Source organism: Triticum dicoccoides, chromosome 3B, assembly GCF_002162155.2.
Source record: "Triticum dicoccoides isolate Atlit2015 ecotype Zavitan chromosome 3B, WEW_v2.0, whole genome shotgun sequence".
NCBI lineage: Eukaryota > Viridiplantae > Streptophyta > Magnoliopsida > Poales > Poaceae > Triticum > Triticum dicoccoides.
The window spans coordinates 670,196,852-670,224,027 of record NC_041385.1 but is presented as its reverse complement, the minus strand read 5'-3'; the positions used below and the strand labels follow the sequence as shown (position 1 = coordinate 670,224,027).

Genomic DNA, 27,176 nt, shown 5'->3' with positions numbered 1-27,176 from the left:
CTGTAGTCCAGTACTCGCCTAAGTTTGAAAAATCCTACCGAGTGGTGAGCAATCCTCCCACTCGGAGGCTTAGCTGCAGTCCAATACTCGCCTAAGTTTGAAAAATCCTACCGAGTGGTGAGCAATCCTCCCACTCGGGGGCTTAGCTGCAGTCCAGTACTCGCCTAAGTTTGAAAATCCTACCGAGTGGTGAGAAATCCTCCCACTCGGGGGCTTAGCTGCAGTCCAGTACTCGCCTAAGTTTGAAAATCCTACCAAGTGGTGAGCAATCCTCTCACTCGGGGGCTTAGCTGCAGTCCAGTACTCACCTAAGTTTGAAAAATTGTCCCGAGTGAAAACTGATCTTCTCGCTCAGGGACTTAGCCATACGCTCCGTCTTAATCCACAAGGACAACAAAGTGCAGGTCGACCACGCCCCCACTTCAGAGTTGCACCATCAAGAAGAAGGACGAGATTGGGCATGTCGCCAAGGTGAGCCACTTTCAGGAACGTCAAGACCATTGTTGAGTGCCTCGTTGATAAGCTGACCAGTCCCGCCGAGTGGTGCGGGTCGACCACGACCCCCCCTCCCCGGGGGCTGCACTGTCAAGAAGAAGGACGAGATTGTGCGCATTGTCAAAGGCCCATCCAACGGCTGGTGCCAAGGCAAACTGCTGACAGGAACGTCAAGACCATTGCTGAGTGCCTTGCTGATGAGCTGATCAATGCTGCTCAAGGCTCGTCCAACTGGTCAACTGCTGATTCCTCTTCAGAAGCTGCATCGAACGAACAGAAACCAATCCGAGAGAAGAATGATTTTTACTCAAGGATAAACGCAACATATTCAAAGATAAATCCAAAGGTTCCTAACCACAGATTAAAGTACTCGGGCCTTAGGCCCGAAGGAGTTTTAACGATTACAAAATCACTCGGCATTCCGAGGCAAATAAAGGTGAAGCATAATGTTTTTCAGTCACTCGTCGGGAGAAGGACTGGCTGGATCACAGAAGCTGTCAAGGTTGATGCTGTCGGCAATACGAGTGGCTGCCTCGAGGAAGGTGTCCATGAAGGACTGGAAGGAGTGCTTCTTAGTATTCGCTACCTTGAGGGCCGCCATCTTGTCTTCTTTAGCCTCCTTGCAGTGCACTCGAACCAATGACAAGGCGACATCAGCACCACAGCGAGCAGAGGACTTCTTCCACTCTTGCACTCGACTAGGAATCTGATTGAGTCGAGTCATCAGTGACTCGAGGTCTTGAGAGAGTTCCGCCCGAGGCCAGAGTTCGGCGTCCGCTTGGGTCATCGCCGCCTCAGTCGAGCCAGATAAGCAACTATGTCATCCAAGCGTGATTCCAATCGCAGCAGGTTCATCGCAATGTCATCTTTCACGGGACAATTGATGGGGTCGAGACCTGTCTCGACCCGCCCGGTTTCAGCTTCAAAGTCCTGACAAAGTTCTGTTCCATCACGAAAAACAATGAGTCGACAATAGTACAACAAACTTCAGTTGATGACAATTAACCAGTCGAATGACCATACCTTCAAGCTTCAGGACTAATTTCGCGGCGAGTTGTTCCAGATAGGACTCTAGCTTGTTTGTCTTGGTTCTGAGGCCACCAAATTCAGTGGTCAGGTTCTCCTTGTCCTTCTTCAGTTGCTCGACTTCTCGATTAGCTTCCGAGATGGCGGTCTTCAACTTCGCGTTCTCCTCCTCCAATTTGCCGACTGAAGCCAGCTTCTGGTCTGCAAGCATTGTCTTCTCACGTGCTTCCTTCTGAGCAGCAGCAAGGTCCAGGTCCTTCTTCTCCAAAGCCTCCTTCATTCTCTCTAAAGAAACAACACTCTTCAGACGAGCCTGAAGTTGGTGGTTTTCACTACGCACATCTTCTTGTGTGAAGTCACTCGGTTCAAAGAGACTGAAAGAAAAAGCGGTGGAAAGTGCGAGCTACTAAGCAGACAAGACAGTCGAATGGTTACCTCCCATGATGGCCGTCTCTTGTTGAGCAGTCTTGAGGTTCTTCTTCGCGAGTTCAAGGTCAAGTTCAATGCTGATATGCTTCTTCTTTAACTCGGAAAGTCGAGCTCCAAGATCACAAGACCTCAGTAGTCAGCAAGAGAGATATGTCAGTCGACAGAAATAAGAGACAGTGACAGTGAAAAGTTACTCTAAGACTAGTGCTGAATCAAATATTCAATAGTAGTCTCGGGGACTACACCCAGTGGGTGCACTTAGCGTGCCCCCACTGGTTCAGATCAATACTCAGCAGGGTCTGCCCAGCGTGAGTCCAAAAAAAAGAAAGAGTACAATATAAGACCTCAGTCGACTGCCAATAGTCGACTGTGGTCTCGGGGACTACACCCAGTGGGTACACTTGGCGTGCCCCCACTGATCCATACAGTTTACTGAGACTCAGCTCGAGTCGAGTGGAGTGGAAGATTTCCTTAACTCTAAACAAAGGAACACCCCAGTGGGTGATCGGATATAAAACAACATTCAAAAGTTCAGTCGGAGTTTTGCTGACCTGAACATTGGTCTCAAGGGCAGTGCTGGCGTTGTAAGCCACTTGACTAGCCTCGTGCATCACCTTCACCTGCTCCATGACAAGGTTCACCTGGCGAAGAGCTTCCCTAGTGGCACTCGGCGAGTCGTTTGGGGTCTAATACGCGGCAAAGAGTGATGGCTCCAAGGCAGTCGAAGCAGTTACTGGGTCAGACGCATGGAGTTGCACTGGAGCGGCAGGAGTCTGTGCAGTTGATCCTGACGGTCGATCAGTCGTCAGCGGGCTGGCGAATGTGATGTTGGTCCGAACCGGCTCTCTGGAACGTTCGACCACCGCCTCAAGCGCCGACGTCGACTGAGGGACTTGAATTTCAAGCCTCCTCCTGCTTGAGCTTCCACTCTTCTTCCTCCTCTCCTGTAGAGGTGCTTCTTCTTCATCATCATCAGGGAGCACGATGATCTCCTGCGGAACTATAGAAAGGGAGAAATATCAGATATTCAGCCGATTAACGGCTCACTCGACTAAATGAAACCTGGTCGAACGGACTTACCAGCCCGAGAGGTGGCCTCCTCGTCTCCTGGTGCCTTATCGATATCCATGTAAGTAGCAGCAGAGGTGGGGCTAGAAAGATACATGATCCAATTGGTCAGAACAGAAATTTCAGCCGGTCTGCATAAACACAAGTGTGATACTCACCCCGAAGCCACAGGGACGTCCATCTTGATACACGGTAGAGTCTTCCGAGCCTTGGGAGGAGCAACCTTGGGTTGCTTGGTGACCTTCTCCGTCGGCTCCAGAGTCAACGTCCGAGTGCACTTCTGAGCATGGGTACTCGGAGCCACGTTATTCTCGCGCCGCCTGTCGGGTCATGTTGCTGCTTGGATCGGCGTTTGAAACGCGGCGGCGAGTCGACTTCTTCCTTGTCGTCCGACTCCTTGCTCTCCTCCTCCTCCTCTTCATCCGAAGACTCCCAGTCGCCACTCTCTTCTGCGCCGGCCTCTCCCTCCTGGCCCTGCTCCAGGACTTGTTCGCCGTTGGGCATCGAATACATCTCAGTAAAAACCTACAAGACAAAAAGTCGAGTAAAATTCAGTCGACATCAAGTGCAGTCGGAATATATACGCCAGGCAGTCGGAATAAAATAGCATACCTTGTCGGGCGGATTGTCGTCTCTGAAGGGGATGACTCGCCTGGATCCTCTGGGGTTGTCCTGAACTCCTGATTGCCTGTGATACTCTTCAACCACATAGCCACGGTCTTGGACGACACTTCCTCTGGATGGACCCAAGCGGTGTCTTTGGGTCCGGAGTACAACCACATAGGATGATCACGAGCCTGAAGAGGCTGGATGCGTTGACTGAGGAACACTTCCAGCAGGTCCAGGCCGGTGACGCCCTCATTGATAAGTTGGACCACTTCTCCACCAACATCTTCGTCTCCATGTTCTCAGCAGTAGTCACTTTGAGTGGAGAAGGAGTCTGAACACGGTCGAATGTGAAGTGGGAAAGGCCAGTCGACTGACCTGGAGCTGCGACGTCCTGGCAGTAAAACCAGGTCGACTGCCAGCCTCTAACCGATTCAGGGAGAGTCATAGCAGGGAAAGAACTCCTATGCCTTTTCTGAATACCTAAACCCCCACACATCTGGATGACATGGGTCTTTGAGTCACTCGACTTTGCTTTTTTGATCGACTGGGATTGGATGGTGAAGATATGTTTGAAAAGACCCCAGTGCGGTCGACACCCCAAGAAGTTTTCACACATCGACACGAACGCAGCCAGATACGTGATGGTGTTGGGAGAAAAATGGTGGAGTTGGGCACCGAAGAAATTCAGGAATCCCCGGAAGAAGGGGTGCGGAGGAAGCGAGAAACCCCGGTCGACGTGGATGGCGAGCAGTACACACTCACCCGGTCGAGGCTGTGGTTCCATCTCCCCCTCCGGCAGCCTTGCCGCTCCCTTGGCGATCAGACCGGACTCCGCCAGCTCGTCCAGATCTTCTTGCCGGAGCGAAGACCGGATCCAATCGCCCTCGATGCAGCCCGGTGACAGCCCCGCGCGCGATGACGACCCACGGTTCTGCTTCTTGCCTTTCGCCGCCCCCGTCACCTTCTTTGCGCGCTCTAGCGCCGCCGTCTTGTCCTTCACCATGGCGGCAGAGCGGCAGCGTCGAGAGCGGAAGGGCTGGGCGCAGAAGGATAAACGGGCGTGCACAGTGCAGACGCCTCGGCCCCATCGCCTTATAAAGGGTTGCTTCTGAGTGACTGACGCATGGGATCAGGCAATCCTGTCAAATCCCGCAATAGTCACGCGCAACATATGTGGCGAAAAGGCGGCGCAGAAATCGTGGCATCACTGTTTATCCGCTCTGCCCACTTCGGCGCTCCCCGTCCCGCGCGCTTCCCCGAAATTTCGTATCCCGCGAAATCCGGGATACACAGCAGACAATCGCGCCAAGATCCTGCACTCTAATACAGCACTCGGCAGACGATGCCACAAGTTCAGTCGACAACTCTCTGAATGGATCAAGGCGGCCGAGTCGACGCTGAAGTGCCTACATGAGTTTTCCATCTTGCAGAAAACGCTCGCGAAGGTGCAAAGCTCAGAACAAGGTCAACTTCAACCTACTTTCCACTCGAACCTTAATCCATTCGGGGGCTACTGATGAGGATACAGACCTGGGGTAGGGTCATAGGCCTGATCTATACGTCCTACCCAAGGCCACTACCCTAGAAGATAAGAAGTCCAAGAGGCTACAAGAGACCTCCAGTCGAAGACGTCGAGTGCAACCCACTCGGTAGTCATGTCACTCGGGAGTCCTCCTACCTACTGTCACTGGACCATCCAGAGAATCACTCGACCTGCCAAAGACAAGGAGTCACTCAGCATTACAACGGGCAGGCGTTCACTCTGTAGTCTTTAAGGTCATTATCAACACTTAAGGTTGGTGTTACCACTAACGCCCCCACTTTATGTACATTAAGTCCCTTGTAATGGAGGGCGGTGGGGGTCCTGGCGTACTCTATATAAGCCACCCCCTCCTCTGGCACAAGGGTTGGCACCCCCTGTAACATCACACATATAATCTAATCGACCTCCTCCGGGCACCGAGACGTAGGGCTGTTACTTCCACCGAGAAGGGCCTGAACTCGTAAACCTCGTGTGTACACCTTCACCATAGCTGAGATCTTGCCTCTCCATACCTACCCCCCTTTCTACTGTCAGTCTTAGAACCACGACAGCGGGGACGGGAGTTGGGCTAGGGTTGAGAGCAGAGGAAGAGGAGAGCGAGGGGATAAGCGAGCGGCCGACCAGGTGCGACCAGGTGCGCGGTCGGTCCGACCAGGTGCTGGTGTTTTTGCAAAAAAAACCCGAATGGACTACTGTTGACCCTAGGCTCGACCAGGTGGCGGTCAAAGCCGAGCTGGCGGCCGCTGACTCGGCCAAGTCAGCGAATACGTAGACGAAATCGTACATACGGACCAAAGTGAACCCCTAGCGCAAGTATTTGGACCGCAGTTCGGATATTTTGAAGTAGTGATACCTAGAGTGAATTTTTCTCATTTAGATGTGAGGTAACTATTCACCTCTAGCAAAACAGAAATGTCTAGAAAAAATAAAAATAATAGAAATGGGGCAAAAACAATGAACACGACGAAGTCAGCGTGTGAGACCGAAACAACACGAATCAAGATTGCACGGGATTTACAGCACAACCAAATCCGAAGGCCGGTGACTTAGGGCATGTACAATGGTGCTATCTTAGGAGTGCCACGTAGGATAAATGATGAGGTGGAGGAGGGAGAACTCGTAAAAAAAGGCTTATTTTCTCTTATTTAAGTTAAGACAAGAGATGATCTTTCAACACAATTTGTCTCACCTTGTTTTAAGGAATGACTAGTTAGAAGATAAGGCTAAGATATAACCCATTGTAGACATATCTTTTTGCCATCTCTAAATTACATGCAAGACTTAAGATAAAACTATCTTATCAACCATTGTACATACAAGACTTAAGATAAGATATTGCTAAATCTCATCTAAATAAGATTTATCAAATCCGAAAGAAAAACAATATTCCGACCAAAGATTTGACAGTATCTTAGAACGCCACGATACTAGGAAGAACCAACGCTAACATCAAAGAATTACGTAGGGAGTCCTCACGCGATACTTGCCGCTGGTGTCGGTCCACATCACGGCCCCGTACGCAGGCTCGCCTCCGGGAGTAGGCGCGGTGAGCTTGATGTCTACCTCGAACGAGGCCTTCTGCCCTGCGCCGCCGAATTCCAGCGTTGCCGGTGTCACGGCCACAACAACGTTGCTCGGCGAATCCCATGAGGCGTGGTACGTCGCCGGATCCGCTCCGACGCTGGTCACCGTCCTGCCGAAGCGCATCTCCCCGGTGGTAGCGTTGGCGCCGAAGATGGCCACAAACGACGGGTAGTTCGCGTCGTTGGACGAGGAGGAGCAGTTGTACGCCGTCGACGACCCAGTGATCGCCGCGATCTGGGCTCCGGTGTAGTTTGCGGCGCAGAGCAGCGCCACGAAGTCCTTCGGCCCGGCGTCGTACACCAGTCCCGGGTCCATGGCCGAGTTGGGGCTAACGTGCCCGGAGCCCATGGCCAGCGGGCTCGCCGCGGTGGAGTTGCCCTTGCGGCTGGCGCCAGCGTCCATGATTGGGCGGAATGCGTTGTCGTTGGTGGTCGCAGTGGTCATCATCGCCGATTTGATCATGGCCGGGCTCCAGTCCGGGTGCGCCGCGTGAAGCAACGCCGCCACGCCGCTGGCGTGCGGGCACGCCATCGACGTCCCGGATATGACGAGGAAGTCGCTGGCCAGCGCGGTCTGTCCTATCATTCCCTGTGGATCCACGGGTGCCCACGACGCGAGAATGCTATCCCCAGGAGCCAGTATGTCTGGCTTGAGCACGCCGGGGTAGCTACGCGACGGGCCCCGAGAGGAATACGCGGCGACCACCGGCGCTGGCCGTGTGCCGAGGATCGTCTGCTGGAACTTCAGTGTCGCCGTTGGGATTGTGGAGGAGTTGATGTAGTTGAGTAGCGCCGGTGCGTCTTCCGGGCTGATGAAAATGGCTGGGAGCGACATGGTGTCCATAGAAATGTTCCGAAAAAATGACACGTCTTCCGAGCTGATGAAGATGGCCGCGGCGACCCCGGCCTCGAGCGCGGCGAGCAGTTGACTGAAGACACGCCCAGTGTCACGACACACGACTATGCTCGTTGTTAGGTTCGCTAGCGACACCGATGAGTTGCACGCTGAGGTCACCAACTTCTTGTCCACCACCCAAGCGCTCGCAGGGTAGTTCGTGAAGCCAGTTATGGTGCCTTGCGTCGTGTTGTTGCCATAAGACACGGTGCCGGAGAACATTGCCCGGTCCACCGTGCCAGCCGCGACGGTGAGCAGCCATGGGATGCCGTTGTGCAAATTGCCGGGGCGTGGGCCGGCATTTCCCGCTGAAGCAGACACGAGGATACCACGCTCCATGGCGGCGAAAGCAGCTATGGCCACGGGGTCTTCGTACAGCGGCACATCGTCCAAGCCCATTGACATGGAGATGATATCGACGCCGTCCGCGATTGCCGCGTCCATAGCGGCCAGCACGTCAGACGCGTATGGAAGCCCCTTTTTGTTCCATATGACCTTGTACATGGCGACATGAGCACGCGGGGCAACTCCGCGGGCAGTGCCAAGCCCGTACCCGAAGAAAGACGCGCCCGGCACGGGGCTGCCCGCTGCGGTGGATGAGGTGTGCGTGCCGTGGCCTAGGATGTCGCGTGTTGAGTTCATGCTGATCACCACGCCGGGGTTCGCGGCAACAAAACCCCTGTTGAAGTAACGCGCTCCGATGAGCTTCCGGTTGCACGTAGAGGCGGCAAACGCCACGCCCGGCTCGCACGCGCCGCGCCACCGGGATGGCACAGGGCCCATGCCGGCATCGTCGAAGCTCGCGCTCTCCGGCCACACTCCGGTGTCGATCACACCGATGATGATGCCCTCGCCGAGTTTGGCCGCCGGCCACAGCCCACCGAACGGGCTGAGGTGGAGGAACTCCGTGGAGTGCGTGGTGTCGTGAGAGGCGTCGGCGCAGCGATCGGGTATGCCGAGACGAAGCCCGGCGAGTGGCTCAGCGCGCGGAGCTCCGAGGACGAGAGGGTGGCCGCGAAGCCGTGGAGCGCCTCGTCGTAGGCGTAGACAAGCCGTGGCTGCTCGCCACGGGCGCCGTCCGGTGAGTCGGCTGCCGCTGCTAGAGACGACAGCACGGTGGAGTACCAGTCACGGTGGCCGGAGAGCTGCGGCGGCATGGCGGACTTGTCCATGTGGATAATGTACGAGGCCCGCTGATCGGCGCCCACAGGAGCGAGGAAGAGAGGGCAGAGGAGGAACCATGAGCTACTCGCTAACAGTAGAAGTGATGTAGTAGGACGAGTGTGCATCGCATCTGCCTTGTTGTTGCCAGTTGAATTGTCCTAAGCATAGGCGCTCATTATATACACGACGGTGCACCGGGCTGGGTGCGCACGGGCACATGTACGCATGGTTGTTCGGTAGCTAGGTTGGTTCGGAGCATATTGCATTGTCTTTGAACTTTGGAAATGTGCCTGCTTGTGTGAATGAGTCTTGACAACCTATATATCTGGGAAAGAAAAGAAAATGCCGATCTCCGTTGGTATTGCAGCTATGTTCTGGATTGGATTATCCAGAGAATGATCTGAAAAAAGGTTTTCCCTCGCTTTGTAATACAAAGCAATAACACCGGTACAACCAACAATATGTACTGGGGCGGAAACATCACAGTCACGCCCAGAAGAAATGAAAGAGAAATTGCAAAAGGACAAATGCCGGCAACGGCGGATGAACAAAAACAAAGAAGCCTCGCGACTGCTGAGGGAGTCCTGGATTGGGGGGTCCTCGGACAGCCGGACTATATACTTTAGCTGGACTGTTGGACTATGAAGATACAAGATTGAAGACTTCGTCCCGTGTCCGGGTGGGACTCTTCTTTGCGTGGAAGGCAAGCTTGACAATTCGGATATGTAGATCTCCTTCTCTGTAACCGATTTTGTGTAACCCTAGCCCCTCCAGTGTCTATATAAATCGGAGGGTTTAGTCCGTAGGACAGGAACAACAATCATAATTATAGGCTAGCTTCTAGGGTTTAGCCTCTACGATCTCGTGGTAGATCAACTCTTATAATACTCATATCATCAAGATCAATCAAGCAGGAAGTAGGGTATTACCTACATCGAGAGGGCCCGAACCTGGGTAAACATTGTGTCCCCCGCCTCCTGTTACCATTAGCCTTAGAGCACAGCTTGGGACCCCCTACCCGAGATCCGCCGGTTTTGACACCGACATTGGTGCTTTCATTGAGAATTCCACTGTGTCGTCACGATAAGGCTTGATGGCTCCTTCAATCATCTGCAATGATGCGATCCAGGGTGAGGTTTTCCTCCCTGGACAGATCTTCGTATTCGGCGGCTTCGTACTGCGGGCCAACTCGCTTGGTCATCTGGAGCAGATCGATAGCTACGCCCCTGGCTATCAGGCCAGGTTTGGAAGTTTGAACTATATTGCCGACATCCGCGGAGACTTGATCTTCGACGGATTCGAGCCCATGGCAGGTGCACCGAACAGTCACAATGAGCATGACTTAGATCTGTCATCGGACGGTGTTCAGGAGATCACACCTGCGGTTGCCCCGGCTCTTAATCCGGAGCAGATCGTGCCATCCGAGGACGGGAGGATGGACCCCGCCACGGAGGCCGCACACTCATCGGTGCTAGAGCCGAACACAGACTTCACCTCCAAAGAGATCTGTGTCATTGGACCCTCGGACTCGTCTCCGGCCATAGGTTCCGCACGCGCATCTGTGCCTATCAAATATGATTGGGCACCGATCATGGAGTTTACCTTCGCGGATATCTTTCAACACTCACCCTTGGACGACGTGCTAAATTCACTGAAAACTCTCTCCCTGTCAGGAGACTCTTGGCCGAACTATGTCCAGCTTGAGTGGGAAGCGGATGACGAAGAAATTCGTTCCCCACCCACCACCCATTTGGTAGCCACTGTCGATGACTTAACCGACATGCTTGACTTCGACTCCGAAGACATCGACGGTATGGACGACGATGCTGGAGAGGAACAGGAACCACCGCCCGCAGGGCGCTGGACAGCCACCTCATCATATGATATATATATGGTGGACACCCCCAAAAAAGCGATGGCAATGAGGCAACGAAGGATAATCCCCTTGAGAAGCAATCTAAGCACCGGTGTCATCGGCGCTGCTCTAAGCCTCGTCATAGCAAAAATAGCGATACCAGCACAAGAGACAATAATGCTCCGAATAATGCCGAAGACGAAAACAATCCCACCCAGCCAGGCTCCGAGCAGGTCGAGCGGGAGGATGGGCAAGCTAGCCCTAAGGAACAGGCAATGGACGGAGAATCAGAGGATGACAATTACATGCCCCTCTCCAAAGACGAGGTGAGCCTTGGCGACGAAGAATTCATCGTGCCTGAGGATCCCGTCGAGCAGGAGCGCTTCAAGCACCGGCTTATAGCCACGGCAAAAAGCCTGAAGAAAAAGCAGCAGCAGCTTCAAACTGATCAAGATCTGCTAACTGATAGATGGATTGAGGTCATGGCAGCCGAGGAATACAGACTCGAGCGCCCAACCAAAAGTTACCCAAAGCGCAGGTTGCTACCTCAACTCGAGGAGGAGGCATTAAAGCCCACACTACTAGCACAGGATGCGACTGACCGGCCACCTCGTGGCCGAGACAAAGCGATGTATCAGCCCGAACACCAACCCGCACCCCATCACCAATCAAACAAAAACACTAAGGCCTGGGGCTACACGCAGGACCTGCGAGACATATTGGAAAACAAAGCAGGACAGTCAAGATCGATCTACGGATCACGGGGGCGCGCCCCAATGTGTGACAATGACCGTTACACAGGATATACTAAAAGCAAATCCGGCCGGGCCGAATACAACAGACCAGACTCATTTGAACTGCGTCGTGATATAGCCCGCCATAGAGGCGCCGCACACCCCCTATGCTTCACTGATGAAGTAATGGATCATGAATTCCCAGAAGGGTTCAAGCCCATGAACATTGAATCATATGATGGATAACAGACCCCGCGATATGGATTGAAGATTTCCTTCTCCACATTCACATGGCTCGCGGCGATGATCTACATGCCATCAAGTACCTCCCACTAAAACTCAAAGGACCGGCTCGACATTGGCTGAATAGCTTGCCGGCAAACTCCATTGGCAGTTTGGAGAACCTGGAAGACGCATTCCTTGACAACTTCCAGGGCACTTATGTACGACCCCCGGATGCTGATGACTTAAGTCACATAACCCAATAGCCCGGAGAGTGAGCCAGGAAGTTCTGGACTCGGTTCCTAACTAAAAAGAACCAAATTGTCAACTGTCCGGATGCCAAAGCCCTAGCGGCCTTTAAGCATAACATCCGCGACGAGTGGCTCGCCCGACACCTTGGCCAAGAGAAGTTGAAGTCCATGACAGCCCTCACGACACTCATGACCCGCTTTTGTGCGGGCGAGGACAGCTGGCTGGCTCGCAGCAATAGCACATCAAGAAATCCTGGCACTTCAGATGCCAAAGATAACAACGGCTAGCCCCGACGCAACAGACATAAGCGTCGCAACAATGGTGACAACGCCGAAGACAGATAGTCAATGCCGGATTTAGTGGCTCTAAGTCTGGTCAGCGGAAAAGGCCATTCAAAAGAAACAAACCGGGCCCGTCCAGTCTGGACCGCATACTCGATCACTCGTGTCAAATTCACGGCACCCCTGATAAACCAGCCAACCACACCAACAGAGAATGCTGGGTGTTCAAACAGGCCGGCAAGTTGAATGCCGAAAACAAGGAAAAGGGGCTGCATAGCGATGACGACGAGGAGCCCTGGCCGCCGAACACAGGAGGACAAAAGAAATTTCCTCCCCAAATGAAAATGGTTAACATGATATACGCCACCCATATTCCCAAGCGGGAGCGGAAGCGTGCACTAAGGGACGTCTACGGGATGGAGCCAGTCGCCCCAAAGTTCAACCCATGGTCTTCTTGTCCAATCACTTTCAATCACAGGGACCATCCTACCAGTATCCGTCATGGCGGTTCGGCCGCATTGGTCCTCGACCCCATCATTGATGGATTCCACCTTACACGAGTCCTTATGGATGGGGGTAGTAGCCTGAACCTGCTCTATCAGGATACAGTGCGCAAAATGGGCATCGACCCCTCAAGGAACAAACCCACAAAAACCACCTTTAAAGGTGTCATACCAGGTGTAGAGGCCTGTTACACGGGCTCAATCACACTGGAAGTAGTCTTCGGATCTTCGGACAACTTCCGAAGCCAGGAGTTAATCTTTGATATCGTCCCTTTCCACAGTTGCTATCATGCACTGCTCGCACGAACCACATTTGCCAGATTCAATGCGGTACCGCATTATGCATACCTCAAGCTCAAAATGCCAGGACCTCGCGGGGTTATAATAGTTAACGGAAACACAGAGCGCTCGCTCCGTACGGAGGAACACACTGCGGCCCTCACAGCAGAAGTACAGAGCAGCCTTCTTAGGCAGACCGCCAATTCGGCAATAAAGCCCCCGGACACCGTCAAGCGAGTCTAGAGTACCTTGCAACAGGATCGTCCGACACGTCTAGAGCTCGCCTAGCAATTCGGCCTCCGTCCTAGTCCCAGTCAAGCGGGGAAATTTGTGCCGCGCGTACATAATTACGCACTTAAAATACCATGGGCATAGGCGGAGGAATGACTACAATGCGGTCCACAATGCGGCTCAACCGTCCCAGGACCCATACACCTTCCCCCTTTTCTTTCTTTTAGGTCCTTCTCTTTTCGAGGCTCTTCCAATAATCTGAGTATCGGACCCATTACGGGAAAGAAAAACCAAGGAGGCAACAAGCTTTGACGTACAAGGGAATCCCCAGGCGGTCTCTGATAATGATCGCTATACTTGTTTTTACATACCCACACGCAGCTCGAACTTGGTTAGGACATGTCAAATAGTCCTATTTTGCTAATCGCACTACTTGCATACACACGCCTTGACTTATTATTATAACAATGGGAAATAATGTACAGCGTCAGCTTATTATTACATTTCTCTATCTTTTTTTGACTGTTTATTTTTTACAAATAGCATCCGTACATTTTGGTACGTTCAGCTCGCCAGGGGCTTCAGTGTACCCCATAACACGGCAAGAAAAGTCCGAACACTTTCGATAGTGCGGCACCCCGAACTTATAGCATTATATGCATCAGCTCCGAATCATGTCTTGGGTCAATAGTTGGGTTTGCCCGGCTCCCATGTTTTGGTGCCTTACGTTCCACTATATCGGCTAAGGTAGCACAGGGAGAACTACTGTGATTGTGTACCAGTTCTTCCGGACGAGCACCTCAATAGAGAAAGCCGAAAACTGACTGTCATGATGCCGCGAGAGCTGGTCGCTGTTCGAGAGGTCTCAAATCCTTAAAGATTTTTCCACTTCGGGCGAGGAATCGGCCTTGTCTGATTTAGGCGTGTATAGCGCCCCAAGTTTGGCCTTCCGAATACTAGGGGCTTCGCCAAAATTTAAAATGGTAGACTTCTATGGCTAAGTGAGAGTGATAAAGCTGTATAGTCTGATTGCCTTGTTCGCTGCGCTAAACACCTCCTTAAAGGACCAAAAATTTGGATAAAGAGTGTTTAGATTTATCCCGAACACCCCAGTACTACTTACACGGGGGCAGAAGCCGACGACTGGCCAACCCTCATATTTTATAAACGGCCACACATAAGGTAAACTTTAAATCAACAAGCGTTATATAGCGCAAATGAACTCGTTTTCATATTACAGGATCACATGAGTACATTCATTCAAAAATTACATCCTTAGCACATTCCTCCGCCACAAGGTGGGAACCCTTCAGGACACTGTCATAATACTTTTCGGGGTGGCGGTGCTCCTTGCCCTTCGGCGGCCCCTCCGTCACTAGCTTCTCAGCATCCATCTTCGCCCAGTGCACTTTCGCACGGGCGAAGGCCCTGCGCCCACCTTCAATGCAGACCGACCGCTTTATGGCTTCAAGCCGCGGGCAGGTGTTTACAAGACGCTTCACGAGGCCGAAGTAGATGTTGGGCAAGGGCTCGGCAGGCCACATCCGAACTGTAAGGTCCTTCATGGCCAATTCGGCCGCCTTGTGCAGTTCGACCAGTTGCTTCAGCTGGTCGCTCAAGGGCATCGGATGTTCGGTCCCAATATATTGAGACCAGAACAACTTCTCTGTTGAGCTCCGTTCTTCGGCCCGGTAGAACTCCGCGGCATCCGATATGCTGCGCGGCAGATCTGCGAACGCTCCTGGAGAGCTCCGAATTTGGGTAAGTAAAAGGAAAGTCTCCTTCACATGCTTGCTTTGCATAATGAATGCCTTACCCGCCGCTATCTTCTTGACCGCCTAAATCTCCTGGAGGGCCCTTTGGGCTTCGGCCTTGGTGTCTCGCGCGCTCTGGAGGGCCTTCGCAAGCTCGGACTCTTGCAACTTAGAGTCACTCCAAGGACTCGTATTTTTTGACGAAATCCTGGAGCTCTTGCTGGACCTCGCCGACTCGGGCCTCTTGTTTCTCGCGCTCGGCGCGTTCCTTGGCTGCTTTGTCTTCAGCCTCGGTCAGTGCCTTCTTTAGGGCCGCCACTTCGGTCATGGCCCCTATTAAAGTTCATGACGCTTCTATAAGCTGAAACAATTTTTCCTTTATCAATATACAGACAGGGTATCACTTACCTTTGTTCTCCTCGAGCTGCCTCTTCACGAGGCCGAGCTCTTCCCCGGTCCGCTCCAGGTCCCACTTTAGTTCGGAGACCTCCGTAGTACGAGCGGCAGCGGGCAGTAGTGAAGCCTGCTTATTCACATGGACATTTTGTGTTAGACTCCTGTGGATGTTATTTGATCCTCTGTTCGGCCTTTCTTTTCCGAACGCCAAACAGAGCATCAGGGGCTACTGTCTATGCTGTGATATTTTCTCATAATTTGATTACTTACCTCAAAGCCTGTTAGGAGGCTGGCGCAGGCTTCGGTCAATCCGCTTTTGGCGGACCGAACCTTCTCTATCACCGCACTCATGATAGTGTGGTGTTCTTCGTCAATGGAAGTGCCGCGAAGCGCTTCCAGCAAGTTGTCCGATGCCTCTGGTTGGACAGAGGTCATCGGCATGGGCGACTCGCCCCCCTTAGAGAGAGGCTGCCTGCCCGAATCCGGAACCACTGCGGGTTCCGGCGCAGTATCCGACTGGGGGCCAGACTTGTTGGCGGCCCCCGTTCTCAGCATCCATGGGGGTCTTCCCTCCCATGTGCCCGGCGTCTGGGATTTCACCTTGGGGTGTCTCCAGAACTGTCTCCCCTGGTCCGGTATCCTCTGAGACAACACCTTGGTGTTGTCCGCGGGTCGGGGGTAGGTGGCCGTCGGGAGTGAATCGTTGTTCATCACCGACTGGCCCAAAGACCCATTCGAGGAGGATACGTCGATGTGGGCTTTGGCCGGACTGCACGATCATGTTTGGCATGATAAGAAACGATAAAGCGGAACATACCGGAAGTATTATAGTGTCTGGATACTTACGACTTCACCAGGGGCTTGGCCCTGGGCAACCACTCCTCGCCGCTGTAGGCGGCTATGGTGGAGTGGCCCGGAGGGAGGGTATTCCCCTTCTTGGACCCTTCGGCCTCCCCAGATGGGGCGGCCTTCCTCTTCTCCCCCCCGGGTTGGGGGAGGGGGAGGAATTTCCTCTTCCTCCTTCTCGTTTTTGTTGGAGGAGCGCGCCTCGGTGTCCTTAAACGATGAGTCCGATACAACCTTGCGCGGGAGACCTTTCCGGGTCCCCGTGGCCTTCTTCTTGGCCTTCTTCTCCGGCACCTCATAGGGCGACGGAAACAACATCTCTATTAAGAGAGCCGATGCTAGATCTTCGGGTAATGGAGCTGGACAGTCAATCCGCTCCGCTATCGCTACCCAGTCCTGTTAAATTGGCGTGGGGGTTTAGATTCCTCCCACGGATGTGCTAGAACAAGGCACGTCTTGCAAAATATAAAAACTTACCGGATTGACGGGGCGCTTTGCGCTGAGCCCACGATCCTCGGTTATGGGCAGTGGTACCTCGGTGGTCTTGAAAAGTACCTTCCAGACATCTTCGTGCATCGTGCCAAAGAGCTCTCGCAGCGTCTGGTGTTCGGCCAGGTCGAACTCCCACATATTGAAAGCCCGTCTTTGACATGGAAGGATCTGGCAAAGAGCATGACCTGGACCACGTTGGCAAGCTTGATTTTCTTGCTTATCATATTTTTGACGCAGGTCTGAAGTCCGCTCAGCTCCACCGATGAACCCCAGGCAAGGCCCTTCTCTTTCGAGGAGGTGAGCCACATGGGGATACCAGATCGAAATTCGGGGGCCGCCGCCCAGTTGGTGTCGCGCGGCTCGGTGATGTAGAACCACCCCGATTGCCACCCCTTCACGGTCTCCACATAGGAGCCTTCGGGCCAAGTGACGTTGGGCATCTTGCCCACCATGGCACCTCCGCACTCCGCTTGCTGGCCAACCACCACCTTCGGCTTCACGTTGAAGGTCTTCAACCATAGGCCGAGGTGGGGCTTGATGCGGAGGAAGGCCTCGCACACGATGATAAACGCCGAGATGTTGAGGATAAAATTGGGGGCCAGATCATGGAAGTCCAGCCCGTAGTAGAACTTGAGCCCGCAGACAAATGGGTGGAGGGGGAATCCCAGTCCGCGGATGAAGTGAGCTAGGAATACAACCCTCTCGTGGGGTTCCGGAGTAGGGACGATCTTCCCTGCGTCCGGAAGCCGGTGCGTAATGTTTGCGGCCAGGTATCCGGCTTCCTGGAGCTTCGTGATGTCCTCCTCCGTAAAGGAGGAGACCATCCACTTGCCTCCCGCTCCGGACATGTTTGGAATGGCTTTACAGAGAAGTTGAGAACTTGGGCGCTGGAGCTCGAGCGTGCGAGAATGGATGAGCATGGGAAGAAGAAGGCGTGGGTGGAAAAGAGGAATCCTTATCTCTTTATAAAGGTGGTAGAAACTGTGCGCCTCCCCACTTGCCCTATAAAATCGCTTATTCCCCAAGCGCCGCAATTGATGGCGCGGTTGGGTTACCCACACCCGTATTGATGAGAATCCCGTGATAAGGGGACACGATCTCTGCTTCAACAAGACATGCCAAGGAAACCGCCTCACGATATGTGCAGTGGCGGGTTGGGAAAAATGGTTCGCATAATGGCCAGGCCACGGCGTGATGTCACGCTATGAAAAGTTGTCAGCAGATTAACTTTGTGGGATATTGTGCTCTCTACGGTGGTATGTGGAATTTGTTTTGTAGAGCCGGACACGATCCTTGTGTTCAAGATCTTCTATGGAGTATTCGGAGAAGGAACCCGCCTTGCAATGCCGAAGACGATCTGTGCGCCGGACTCATCGTCATTGAAGCCTGGTTCAGGGCCTACTGAGGGAGTCCTGGATTGGGGGGGTCTGATACGTGTCCAACGTATCTATAATTTTTGATTGTTCCATGCTATTATATTACCCCTTTTGGATGTTTATGGGCTTTATTTTACACATTTATATCATTTGTGGGACTAACTTACTAACCGGAGGCCCAACCCGTATTGTTGTTTTTTTTTGCCTATTTCAGTATTTCAAAGAAAAGGAATATCAAACGGAATCCAAACGGAATGAAACCTTCGGGAGCGTGATTTTTGGAACGAACGTGATCCAGAGGACTTGGAGTGAAAGTCAAGAAGCAGCCGAGGCCTCCACGAGATAGGAGGGCGCTCCCCCTGTCTCGTGGGCCCCTCGGGCGGCCACCGACGTACTTCTTCCTCCTATATAAGCCTACATACCCCGAAAACATCCAGGGAGCCAACGAAACACAATTTCCACCACCGTAACCTTCTGTATCCGCGAGATCTCATCTTGGAGGCTTCGCTGGCACTTTGCCGGAGGGGGAATCGACCATGGAGGGCTTCTACATCAACGCCATAGCCCCTCCGATGAGTTGTGAGTAGTTTACCACACACCTACGGGTCCATAGTTATTAGCTAGATGGCTTATTCTCTCTTTTTGGATCTCAATACAATGTTCTCCCCCTCTCTTGTGGAGATCTATTCGATGTAAACTCTTCTTGCGGTGTGTTTGTCGAGATCCGATGAATTGTGGGTTTATGATAAAGTTTATCTATGAATAATATTTGAATCTTCTCTGAATTCTTTTATGTATGATTGAGTTATCTTTGCAAGTCTCTTCGAATTATCAGTTTGGTTTGGCCTGCTAGATTGATCTTTCTTGCCATGGGAGAAGTGCTTAGCTTTGGTTCAATCTAGCGGTGTCCTTACCCAGTGACAGAAAGGGTTGCAAGGCACGTATTGTATTGTTGCCATTGAGGATAAAAAGATGGGGTTTATATCATATTGCATGAGTCTATCCCTCTACATCATGTCATCTTGCTTAATGCGTTACTCTGTTCTTTATGAACTTAATACTGTAGATGCTGGCAGGAGTTGGTTGATATGTGGAGTAATAGTAGTAGATGCAGGCAGGAGTCGGTCTACTTGTTGCGGAAGTGATGCCTATATACATGATCATGCCTAGATAATCTCATAATTACTCACTTTTCTATCAATTGCTCGATAGTAATTTGTTCACGCACCGTAATACTTATGCTATCTTGAGAGAAGCTACTAGTGAAACCTATGGCCCCCGGATCTATCTCTTATCATATTTGCTTCCAATCTACTTTTATTTGCATCTTTACTTTTTGCATCTATGTTATAAAATACCAAAAATATATTTATCTTATCTTATTATCTCTTTCAGATCTCACTTTCGCAAGTGACCGTGAAGGGATTGACAACCCCTTTATTGCGTTGGTTGCGAGTTCTTTGTTTGTTTGTGTAGGTGCCTGGGACTTTTGAGGAGCCTCCTACTGGATTGATACCTTGGTTCTCAAAAACTGAGGGAAATACTTACAGTACTATTGCTGCATCACCCTTTCCTCTTCAAGGAAAACCAACGCAAGCTCAAGACGTAGCAAGAAGGATTTCTGGCGCCATTGCCGGGGAGGTCTTCGCTCAAGTCAAGACATACCAAGTACCCATCACAAACCCATCTCCCTTGCATTTACATTATTTGCCATTTGCCTCTCGCTTTCCTCTCCCCCACTTCACCCTTGCCGTTTTATTCACCTTCTCTTTCCCAATCTCCTCTCTCTTTTTCTCTTGCCTTTTTCTGTTTGCCTGTGTGTTGGATTACTTGTTGCCATGGCGCAAGATAATACCAAATTGTGTGATTCCTCGAATACCAATAATAATGATTTCCTTAGTACTCCGATTGCTCCTCTTAATGATGTTGAGTCTTGTGAAATCAATACTGCTTTGCTGAATCTTGTTATGAAAGATCAATTCACCGGCCTTCCTAGTGAAGATGCTGCTACTCATCTAAACAACTTTGTGGATTTATGTGATATGCAAAAGAAGAAAGATACGGATAACAATATTGTTAAATTGAAGTTATTTTCGTTTTCACTTAGAGTTCGTGTTTTCGTCTTTGCCTACAAATAGTATTGATTCTTGGAACAACTGCAAAGATGCTTTTATCTCTAAGTATTTTCCTCTCGCTAAGATTATCACTCTTAGGAACGATATTATGAATTTTAAACAACTTTATCATGAGCATGTTGCCCAATCTTGGGAAAGAATGAAATTGATGATTCACAATTGCCCTACTCATGGTTTGAATTTATGGATGATCAAAAAAAATTATGCTAGTTTGAACTTTGCTTCTAGAAACCTCTTAGATTCGGCCGCGGGAGGCACGTTTATGGAAATCACATTAGGAGATGCTACAAAACTTCTTGATAATATTATGGCTAATTATTCTCAATGGCACACCGAAAGATCTTCTAGTAAAAAAGTGCATGCTATAGAAGAAATCAATGTTTTGAGTGGAAAGATGGACGAACTTATGAAGTTGTTTTCTACTAAAAATACTCCTCTTGATCTCAATGATATGCCTTTGTCTACTTTGATTGAGAATAATAATGAATCTGTGGATGTGAATTTTGTTGGTAGGAATAGTTTTGGAAACAATGCTTATAGAGAAAACTTTAATGCTAGACCGTTCCCTAGTAATTCCTCTAATAATTGTGGAAATTCCTACAATAATTCTTACGGTAATTTTAATAAGTTGCCCTCTGATTTTGAGAATAGTGTGAAAGAATTTATGATTTCTCAAAAGAATTTTAATACTTTGCTTGAAGAAAAATTGCTCGAAGTTGATGATTTGGCTAGGAACGTTGATAGACTTTCGCTTGATGTTGATTCTCTTAAAGTTAGATCTTCTCCTCCTAAACATGATATCAATGAGTCTATCTAAGCCATGAGAATTTCCATTGATGAGTGTAAAGAAAGAACCGCTAGATTGCGTGCTAAGAAAGATTGCTTTGTAAAGGCGTGTTCTTCTAGTTTCCATGAAAATAATGATGAGGATCTTAAAGTTATTGATGCGTCTCCTATTAGATCTATGTTTTGCAATATGAATCTTTATAATTATGGGACTGATGATGATTCAACTTTACCTAGAAGGCATCCCAATAATTCAGAGTTTTTAGATCTTGATGCTAAATCTGGTAAAAGTGGGATTGGAGAGGTCACAACTTTAAATAGTATTGAACCCACTCTCTCGGATTTTGAGGAGTTTGATTATGATAATTGTTCTTTAGAAGGTTGTATTTCCTTGTTGCAATCCGTTGTTAATTCTCCTCATGCTTATAGTCAAAATAAAGCTTTTTCCAAACATATTGTTGATGCCTTGATGCAATCTTATGATGAAAAACTTAATTTGGAAGTTTCTATACCTAGAAAACTTAATGATGAGTGGGAACCTACTATAAAGATTAGAATTAAAGATCATGAGTGTTTTGCTTTGTGTGATTTGGGTGCTAGTGTTTCCACGATTCTGAAAACTTTATGTGATATTCTAGGTTTCCATGATCTCGATGATTGCTCTTTAAATTTGCACCTTGCGGATTCCACCATTAAAAAGCCAATGGGAAGGATCAATGATGTTCTCATTTTTGCAAATAGAAATTTGGTGCCCGTAGATTTTATCGTTCTTGATATAGATTGCAATCTTTCTTGCCCTATTATTCTTGGTAGACCTTTCCTTAGAATGATTGGTGCAATTATTGATATGAAGGAAGGGAATATTAGATTCCAATTTCCTTTAAAGAAAGGCATGGAGCACTTTCCAAGAAAGAAAGTCAAATTAATTTATGAATCTATCATGCGGGCTACTTATGAATTTAGTGCCAAAGATGGCACTCGTTAGATCTATCTTCGCTTTTATGCCTAGCTAGGGGCGTTAAACGATAGCGCTAGTTGGGAGGCAACCCAATTTTATTTGTGTTTTTTGTTTTTGTTTCTGTTCAGTAATAAAATTTTCATCTAACTTCTGTTTAGATGTGTTTTTATGTTTTAATTAGTGTTTGTGCCAAGTAGAACCTATAGGATAACCTATGGTGATAGTTAATTTGATTCTGCTGAAAAACAGAAACTTTACACGCATGAATTTATTTTTGTTAAATCACAGAAACATGATTTTGCGTTGATTCTTTTTGATGCTGATCAATAAACACATTGTCCAGGCCTTCCTATTTTGGTAGGATTTTTAGAGTTCCATAAGTTTGCGTTACTTACAGATTGCTACAGACTATTCTGTTTTTGACAGATTCTATTTTTCGTGTGTTGTTTGCTTATTTTGATGCATCTATGGCTAGTAAAATAGTTTATAAACCATACAGAAGTTGGATTACAGTAGGTTTAACACCAAAATAAATAAAGAATGAGTTCATTACAGTACCTTATGTGGTGGTTTCGTTTTCTTTCACTAACGGAGCTTATAAGATTTCCTGTTGAGTTTTGTGTTGTGAAGTTTTCAAGTTTTGGGTAAAGCTTTTATGGACTATGGAATAAGGAGTGGCAAGAGCCTAAGCTTGGGGATGCCCAAGGCACCCCAAGATATTCAAGAATAGCCAAAAGCCTAAGCTTGGGGATGCCCCGGGAAGGCATCCCCTCTTTCGTCTTCGTTCATTGGTAACTTTACTTGGAGCTATATTTTTATTCGTCACATGATATGTGTTTTGCTTGGAGCGTCGTGTATTATATTAGTCTTTGCTTTTTAGTTTACCACAATCATCCTTGATGTACACACCTTTTGGGAGAAGCCTACTTGATTAGAATTTGCTAGAATACTCTATGTGCTTTACTTATATTTTTTGAGCTTGATAGTTTTTGCTCTAGTGCTTCACTTATATTTTTTAGAGCACGGTGGTGACTTATTTTTGTAGAAATTGATAGTCTCTCATGCTTAACTTATATTATTTTTAGAGTCTTTTAGAACAGCATGGTATTTGCTATGGTTATAAAATTGGTCCTAGAATGGTAGGCATCCAAGTTGGGTATAATAAAAACTATCATAGGAAGTGAATTGGATGCTATGATCAATTTGATACTTGATAATTGTTTTGAGATATGGAGGTAGTGATATTAAAGTCATGCTAGTTGGGTGATTATGAATTTAAAGAATGCTTGTGTTGAAGTTAGCAAGTCCCGTAGCATGCACGTATGGTTAAAGTTGTGTAACAAATTTGAAACATGAAGTGTACCTGGCTTGTGCATCCTTATGAGTGGCGGTCGGGGACGAGCGATGGTCTTTTCCTACCAATCTATCCCCCTAGGAGCATGCGTGTAGTACTTGATTTTTGATGACTTCTAAATTTTTGCAATAAGTATATGAGTTCTTTTGACTAATGTTGAGTCCATGGATTATACGCACTTTTACCTTTCCGCCATTGCTAGCCTCTTCGGTACCGTGCATTGCCCTTTCTCACCTTGAGAGTTGGCGCAAACTTCGCCAGTGCATCCAAACCCTGTGATACGATATGCTCTCACACATAAACCTCCTTATATCTTCCTCAAAACAGCCACCATACCTACCTATGGCATTTCCATAGCCATTCCGAGATATATTGCCATGCAACTTTCCACCGTTCCGTTCATCATCATGACATACATTACTTTTGTCATATTACCATTGTATGATCATGTAGTTGACATTGTATTTGTGGAAAAGCCACCATGCATAATTTTTCATACATGTCACTCTTGATTCATTGCACCATCCCGGTACACCACCGGAGGCATTCATTTAGAGTCATTTCTTGTTCTAGTTTCGAGTTGTAATTCATATGTTGTAATCAATAGAAGTGTGATGATCATCATTATTAGAGCATTGCCCAAAGAAAAAAAAGGAAAAGAAAAAAAAGAAAGGCCAAAAGAAAAAAAACGAAGGCCCAAAAAAAAGAAAAAAAAGAAAAAGAAAAGAAAAAAAGAAAATAAATAAAAAGGGCAATGTTACTATCTCTTTTTCCACACTTGTGCTTCAAAGTAGCACTTTGTTCTTCATGTAATGAGTCTCATATATTGTGCTTCAAAGTAGCACCATGTTCTTCATATAGTGAGTCTCATAAGTTGTCTTTTTCATACTAGTGGGAATTTTTCATTATAGAACTTGGCTTGTATATTCCTATGATGGGCTTCCTCAAATGCCCTAGGTCTTCATGAGTAAGCAAGTTGGATGCACACCCACTAGTTTTCTTTTGTTGAGCATTCATTTATAGCTCTAGTGCATCCGTTGCATGGCAATCCCTACTCCTAATGTTGACATTAGTTGATGGGCATCTCCATAGCCCGTTGATTATCCTTGTCAATGTGAGACTTTCTCCTTTTTTGTCTTCTCCACACAATCCCCATCATCGTATTCTATTCCACCCATAGTGCTATATCCATGGCTCATGCTCATGTATTGCGTGAATGTTGAAAAAGTTTGAGATTATTTAAGTATGAAACAATTGCTTGGCTTGTCATCGGGGTATAGAAGTTGGGAACATCTTTGTGTGACGAAAATGAAGCATAGCCTAACTATATGATTTTGTAGGGATGAACTTTCTTTTGCCATGTTATTTTGAGAAGACATGATTACTTTGATTAGTATGCTTGAAGTGTTACTATTTCTTTTATCAATATGAACTTTTATTTTGAATCATTTGGATCTGAACATTCATGCCACAATAAAGAAAATTACATTGAGAATTATGCTAGGTACCATCACATCAAAAATTCTCTTTTTATCATTAACCTACTCGAGGACGAGCAGGAATTAAGCTTGGGAATGCTTGATACGTCTCCAACGTATCTATAATTTTTGATTGTTCCATGCTATTATATTACCCCTTTTGGATGTTTATGGGCTTTGTTTTACACATTTATATCATTTTTGGGACTAACCTACTAATCGAAGGCCCAGCCCGTATTGCTGTTTTTTTGCCTATTTAGTATTTCGAAGAAAAGGAATATCAAATGGAGTCCAAACGGAAAGAAACCTTCAGGAGCGTGATTTTTGGAACGAACATGATCCAGAGGACTTGGAGTGCAAGTCAAGAAGCAGCCGAGGCCTCCACGAGATAGGAGGGCGCGCCCCCTATAGGGCGCGCCCCCTGTCTCGTGGGCCCCTCGGGCGGCCACCGATGTACTTCTTCCTCCTATATAAGCCTACGTACCCCGAAAACATCTAAGAAGCCAACGAAACACAATTTCCACCACCGTAACCTTCTGTATCTGCGAGATCTCATCTTGGAGCCTTCGCCGGCACTCTGCCGGAGGGGGAATCGACCACGGAGGGCTTCTACATCAACACCATAGCCCCTCCGATGAGTTGTGAGTAGTTTACCACAGACCTATGGGTCCATAGTTATTAGCTAGATGGCTTCTTCTCTCTTTTTGGATCTCAATACAATGTTCTCCGCCTCTCTTGTGGAGATCTATTCGATGTAAACTCTTTTTGCGGTGTGTTTGTCGAGATCCGATGAATTGTGGGTTTATGATCAAGTTTATCTATGAATAATATTTGAATCTTCTCTGAATTCTTTTATGTATGATTGAGTTATCTTTGCAAGTCTCTTTGAATTATCAGTTTGGTTTGGCCTACTAGATTGATCTTTCTTGCCATGGGAGAAGTGCTTAGCTTTGGGTTCAATCTTGCGGTGTCCTTACCCAGTGACAAAAAGGGTTGCAAGGCACGTATTGTATTGTTGCCATTGAGGATAAAAAGATGGGGTTTATATCATATTGCATGAGTTTATCCCTCTACACCATGTCATCTTGCTTAATGCGTTACTCTGTTCTTTATGAACTTAATACTCTAGATGCAGGCAGGAGTCGGTCAATGTGTGGAGTAATAGTAGTAGATGCAGGCAGGAGTCGGTATACTTGTTGCGGAAGTGATGCCTATATACATGATCATGCCTAGATAATCTCATAATTACTCACTTTTCTATCAATTGCTCGATAGTAATTTGTTCACGCACCGTAATACTTATGCTATCTTGAGAGAAGCTACTAGTGAAACCTATGGCCCCCGGATCTATCTCTTATCATATTTGCTTCCAATCTACTTTTATTTGCATCTTTACTTTTTGCATCTATGTTATAAAATACCAAAAATATATTTATCTTATCTTATTATCTCTTTCAGATCTCACTTTCGCAAGTGACCGTGAAGGGATTGACAACCCCTTTATTGCGTTGGTTGCGAGTTCTTTGTTTGTTTGTGTAGGTGCCTGGGACTTTTGAGGAGCCTCCTACTAGATTGATACCTTGGTTCTCAAAAACTGAGGGAAATACTTACGCTACTATTGCTGCATCACCCTTTCCTCTTCAAGGAAAACCAATGCAAGCTCAAGACGTAGCAGGGTCCTCGGACAGCCGGACTATATACTTTGGCCAGACTGTTGGACTATGAAGATACAAGATTGAAGACTTCGTCCCGTGTCCGGGTGGGACTCTCCTTTGCGTGGAAGGCAAGCTTGGCAATTCGGATATGTACATCTCCTTCTCTGTAACCGACTCTATGTAACCCTAGCCCCCTCCGGTGTCTATATAAACCGGAGGGTTTAGTCCGTAGGACAGGAATAACAATCATAATCATAGGCTAGCTTCTAGGGTTTAGCCTCTACGATCTCGTGGTAGATCAACTCTTGTAATACTCATATCATCAAGATCAATCAAGCAGGAAGTAGGGTATTACCTCCATCGAGAGGGCCTGAACTTGGGTAAACATTGTGTCCCCCGCCTACTGTTACCATTAGCCTTAGACGCACAGTTCGGGATCCCCTACCCGAGACCCGCCGGTTTTGACACCAACAACCGCTGCGCCCATCGGAGATCTCCCACCAAGCTCCTAGAATTCGAAGCGCCGGTACCAGTCAACACCTCCAAGGCGGAACACAATGATGACGATGCTACTGCTAAGAGTTTTCCCTGGTACGCGACGAGGGTAAAGGAAGGGCAGCCCCCGACGCCCTCCAAGAAGGTCCGGCGGCACCCTCAGGCACCACTGCCTCGGTCTCGGACAGGCCAACAAGGATTTCTACCGATCCCTACCATCACCCAGGGCACTCCGGAGCACTCCACCATACCACCCACCCCCCTGCGTGAGCACGATCTTGA

The 27,176-nt window shown here is 48.6% G+C and overlaps 1 pseudogene; it reads right to left on the bottom strand.

The window, feature by feature from the left end:
* Positions 1–6,619: 6,619 nt before the first annotated feature.
* LOC119279772 lies at positions 6,620–8,937 on the bottom strand (annotated as a pseudogene).
* Between the last annotated feature and the right edge of the window lie 18,239 nt (positions 8,938–27,176).